Genomic DNA, 5589 nt, shown 5'->3' with positions numbered 1-5589 from the left:
CCAGGACCCCCGCCCCCCCCTTGCCCCCATCCTTCTGGACCCCTCCCATCTGCAAACCTTGTCACGCTGTCCCCCTGCCCCTCACTTCTCTGTCTGTCTTCTGCCCCAGACCTGCCCTCGCCTCTCCCCAAGGAGACCAATCTCAGGCCCTCTCCCTTCTGACCACAGGACCACCCCTAGCCTCTGCGGATCAGGGTTCCACCTCTCCCCATAGGCCTCAGTCCAGCTGCTGGCCCAGCTCCAGCCACCCCAGGCCCAAGGGCACCCTTAAAATTCAGTCCTCAGGGTCCTCCCAGCACGCTTGGGTAGCTTCCCACATGGCCCTGATCCTGACCCATCTCCAGCTCAGCTTCCTGAAAAATGCACCCTCGCCTCCCACGCAGGGCTTCCCAGTGGATAGTCCCAGCCCCCCCCAGCCGTAGACACACCCTCCCCGCTTTCTTCCCGAGGAGCCCCAAACACACACACACACACACACACACAGTGGGTCACTCAGATCCCCCCCACGGAAACTTAGGAGCTCCGAACAGACCCAGGCATTGGGATCTGCCCTTGCACACGCACACGCTCACACATGCACACACATGCACGAGACACACACAGATTCCTCGGCACTTCCACACACCTCTGATCCCACCTATCCAGGCCCCTCAGGAGCCCCGGACAGTGCTGCAGCTCAGGCTCAAGACCCTGCCCTGGACAATCAGTCTGGCCCTGCCCACACCAGCCTCCCAGAGGCAGGGCCCACACTGGAACCCCGAGGATGGCAGGGGCCCCAGGATCTCCCAGCAGCCTCTGGGCATCTGCCCAGGCCTCTTCCCTTTTACCCATCTTTGCCCGTCTTGCCCTTTGCAAAGGGAAGGAGGCTCCCTCCCTCTCCTACCCCAAAAGGTTCCTAAAGAAACCATTGCCCAGCCCCTGAGTTATGCCACCCCCTGGCTGGGAGGGAGGGGGTTCAGGCTGCTCCTGGCCCCGGTCCTGAAGTCTGGCCAAACTGGTAGGACCAGCATCCTGGCCCCCGTGGCACCTGCCGCCCAGCCCGCTGAGTTCCCTTACCCTCCACCAAAGTGGTGCAGTCGGCCTCAATGTACCGGCCTCCCCCTCTCCTGGCATCCGACCGCTGGGGCCGGGTCGGGGCCTTCAGTGCAGACAGCTCTTTGTTAAGGAAGATTTTCTGAAGGGAAAAATGTGCCCAAGAGGCTCGGGTGGAATGGGAGGGAGTCGCCTGCTTCGTTTTGTCCCCTCCGCCGGGCCGCCATGGGGCTAGCCGCTCCCAGGTCCCTGCATCTTTCCGGGTCAGGTCAGGTCTTTGTGCTCCACAGCTTGGCCTGGGGTCCAACCTGTGGGTCCCACTGGGCATCTGTGGTCAACGGCAGGTGGTTTGGAAGGAAGGGCAGGTGGCTTGGCCCTGGCACAGGGATGAGGCGAGACAGGGAGGAGAGGAGGTCACAGGACTGGTGCAATATGGTGGTGACAACCTCAGGGTATGAGCAGGACTCCCCTGCAGCCCGGGCACCCCATGTCTGGGTCCCCCAAACAGCCTCGGCTCGCCCAGAACGCCCAGGCTTCCCGGTGGACTTTCACTGGTTGGTCTGGACAGCGTTGGGGAGAACTCACCCCAGAGCCTCAACTTCCCTGTCTGGAAAATGAAGGGGCAGAGGAGTTAGTTAGCAGCGGGCGGTCAGTTAGGGTCCAAGTGCGCCCCAGCTGCCCCCTGGGGAAGAGGATTGCAGGGACTCGAGGACCGGCCTCTGGGTGAGCCGCTGTCCACCCCAGCCCCCTGGGGCGGGACTAGTCCACACCTCGCCGGATAATGGCCATCTCTCCTGGGCTGAGCTCCGTCAGGGCTGGTGGGATGAGTATGAGACAGGGTCCCTGCAGGGACCTTCCGGGAGGACCGAGGGCAGCAGCATGGGGGTGGGGGACTGCTGTCCGGCCACACTGTCACCCCACATAGACCTCTGAGGCCAGGTGGGAAGGGGTTTGTTCCTCCAAAGAGTCCTGAAGGTCACGTGGCCCGCAGGAGGCACACTCCACAGCCTCCCCGGGAGGGGCTCTGTGCGGTGGGCGAGGGGTAGGATGCCGTTCAGATTAGACCGTGAATTCTCTAGGAAGACGTGGGAAGGCCCCCAGAGAGGGCTCATGTGACGGTTTGACCCGAGCCAGGGGTGCGTCTGTGTCTGTGTGTGCTCCCATAGGCGCAAGGGAGGACGGGGACTGTGGCCTTCGATCTCCTCTTGGAGAATGTAGATGCTGGAACCAGCAGATGGCATCATTGTTATGTCACTGGACTCCCATGTAGTCAACCGCGGTTCGAGTCCCAGACCCGGTGTCTTGAAACTCACGCCGGGCGCGTGTGCTTATGTGTCCCTGATCCCAAAAGGAGAATGGAGGAGAAAACATTTCGGTGTGGCCATCCCCCCAACCCCAGGGGTGATTTCTCACTTTCTGTCTCTCTCTCTCTCTGTCTCTCTGGTGAGGGCACGCGTCCTATAGCGAAAAATCTCTCTAAAAATGAAAAGAATATAGATAGGTCATTCCAGGCGAATGCTCTTGGACAGAGACCCAGGAGGCAGGAGGAGGTGTGTGGTGTGCTCAGGAAAACGTGTCTCCAGATGTCATTCTTTGCTTTTATAAGAATTATTTATTTGGGACCAGCAGGTGGCGAAATGGTTACATCACTGGACTCTCATGTAGTCGACTGCGGTTCGAGTCCCAGACCAGGCGGCTTAAAATTCACACCGGGCACATGTGCGTGCATGCCCAAGATCCCGAGAGGAGAATGGAGGGGAAGGGATTGCGGCATGGCCATCCCTCTGGGGGGTGATTTCTTGCTTTCTGTGTCTGTCTTTCTGGTGAGCACACACACCCTATAACAAAAATTTTAAAAAGTAAAAAGAATAACCGAATTGAATTTGCTTATGTATCTATTTAATTTGCTACAGGACATGCTTGCTCCCTAGAGAAAGACAGAGCTAGGAAATGAGAAAGCAAGCTGCCAGGTCCAGGACTTGAACCGTGGTCAGTCATGTGGGGGTCTAGCACCTTAACCACCACACCACCTGCTGGCCCCATCATTTGATGGGCTTTGTCCTACATAGCCTTTGTGCTTCAAATGCGAGCCACACACCAGACGCACGCTGTAGGGCGCTCCCTGCTGAAGGGACCCACGGTTGGGAGAATGTGGGGAAGGCCTCAAAGCCCACCCTCCTCAGAGAAGATCCTTAAGTGAGCCTCCACCGTGGTCCCTGAGCAGACGCAGGCAGTAGGAGGGGGTTACTTAGAACGACTCACCTCCACTTGCACTTCCACTGCAAAGGCCCTGCTGGAAGGACTCACCTGCACTTTTATTTATTTATTCATTTTAAGAATGATTTATTTAGGGGCTGGCAGGTGGCATGGTGGTTAAGGACACTGGATTCCCATGTGGCCAACCATGGTTCAAGTCCCAGATCTGGTAGCTTGCTATCTGACTTTCTCTCTCTCTCTCTCCCTCTCTGGTCAAATTAAAATAAGAAAGTAAGTACATAAATAAGGTTATTTATTTATTATTATCATTATTCAATTCATTCAGAGAGAGACATAGAGGAAAAAAAGGGAGTGAGAAAGCAAGCCACCTGGTCAGGGATTTGAACCACAGTCGGCCATGTGGGAGTCCAGTGCCTCAACCATCACACCACCTGCTGGTCTTTATTTACTTCTTTTTAATCTGCTATAGGGTGCATGTACTTGCCAGAGAGAGAGAGAGAGAGAGAAAGCACCCCCTGGGGGCATGTCCACCCATAATTTTTTCTCGTTTTCCTCTCGGGGTTTGGTCACACATACACACTCACCCAGCCTGTCTTTCAAGCCACCGGCTCCAGGACTCGAACCATGCAGTCAGCCATGTGGGATCCAGCCGCACTCACCATCATGCCACTTGCTGGTCCTGCACTTTTCTTTCTCAGCATGTGCCGATGTGATTCTGCTCTGGTTTCACTGAGATCTGTCTCTCACACCAGTCCATGCCTGTCTGCACACGATCAAGCCCCAGGCGGTACAAGGCACATAGTAGGCGCTTAAGCAAATACTTGGTTTCAGGAGCAGACCATCTTCCCTCCTCGCTCACTTTTTTTTATCTTTTAACTTGACCAGAGGAAGACAGAGAGAGAGAGAAAGTGAGAAAGCAAGCTGCCAGGTCTGGGACTCGAACCCACAGTTGACCATGTGGGAGTCTAGCTCCCTAACCACCATGCCACCTGCCAGCCCTGCTCGCTCGCTTCTGAAAGTGGTTGGTCCTTCTGACTTGGAGAACTCCTGAAGGCAGGGCTGGGGGCCAACGGTAGCACAGGGCTCAAACACAGCACTCTGGGAAGCTGACCCAAGGCTTAAGTCTAGAGACCACCCAGAGGAGCTGGGCCCCTGTGTGCCGTGGTCAGGGCTGGCTGAAGCTGGGGGTGGAGCGTGGCATCAAGACCCTATTGGGAGGGGTGTCTCTCCCACTTTCTCTGTCTCTCTCTCATTCAGAAAAGAAGTAAATAGGGAACCAGCAGTTAGCGTAATGGCTATGTCGCTGGACTCTCACGTAGTCGACCGCGGTTCGCGTCCCAGACCCGGTAGCTTAAAACTCACGCCGGGCGTGTGTGCGTGCGTGCCCAAGATCCCGAGAGGAGAATGGAGGAGAAGGGATTGCGGCGTGACCATCCCCCCCTGGGGGGTGATTTCTCGCTTTCTGTCTCTATGTCTCTGTCTGTCTGGCGAGCACACATGCCCTACAGTGAAAATCTCTTTCAAAAAAAGAAAAGAAAAGAAGTAAATAAATAAAACTTTTTCAAAAGGTAGGACAAGGGTTAACTGGTGGCATGGTGGTCGGGGCACCTTGATCCCACATGGCCATCTATGAGGTTTGAGTCCCAGACCCAGTGATTTGAAAAACACACGGGTGTGTGTGTGTGTGTGCCTGAAATCCTGCAAGGAGGGAGAAGTGAAGAAGAGCTTGTGGTGTGAGTGTCCCCCACGGGGGCGATTTCTCACTTTCCCTTTCTTGCTCTCTCTGGTGAATGCATGTGCCCTCTGGCAATATTTATTTTTAAAACAGGGGTGGGGGGGACACAGGGGTGGGGATGATGGAGGGAAGGTGGCCAGCAGGTGGCGTGGTGGTTAAGGTGTTGGACTCCCACATGGCTGACTACAGCTGGATTCCCAGACCTGGTTGCTTGCTTTCTCACTTTCCCTCTCTCTCTGTCCCTCTCTGGTGAATTAAAAAAATATTAATAAATTTGGGACTGGCAGGTGGCACAGTGTTTAAGGTACTGGATTTCCACATGGCCAACCGCAGTTCAAGTCCTGGACCTGGTGACTTGCTTTCTCATTTTCCCTTTCTCTCTGGTAAAATCAATGATAATAATAATAATAATAATAACAAATAAGGGACCAACAGGCGGCATGGTGGTTAAGGCGCTGGACACTCCCACATGGCTGACCATAGTTCAAGTCCCAGACCCGGTGGCTTGCTTTCTCATTACTCTTTTTCTCTCTCTCTGGTCAAATTAATAATAATAATAATAACAACAAATAAAATAAAATAAATAATTCTTTTTTGAAAAATTT

General features: G+C 54.8%; 1 protein-coding gene across 1 annotated transcript in view; it reads left to right on the top strand.

The window, feature by feature from the left end:
• Window positions 1–5589, top strand: part of EVI5L (ecotropic viral integration site 5 like) — a 35778-nt gene that overhangs the window by 537 nt on the left and 29652 nt on the right. The gene's annotated exons all lie outside the window — the stretch shown is intronic.

The sequence above is a fragment of the Tupaia chinensis genome, unplaced genomic scaffold (genome assembly GCF_000334495.1).
Source record: "Tupaia chinensis unplaced genomic scaffold, TupChi_1.0 Scaffold148210_1, whole genome shotgun sequence".
NCBI lineage: Eukaryota > Metazoa > Chordata > Mammalia > Scandentia > Tupaiidae > Tupaia > Tupaia belangeri.
Note: the sequence above shows the minus strand (reverse complement) of the source record. Positions and strands in the feature narration are given on the sequence as shown.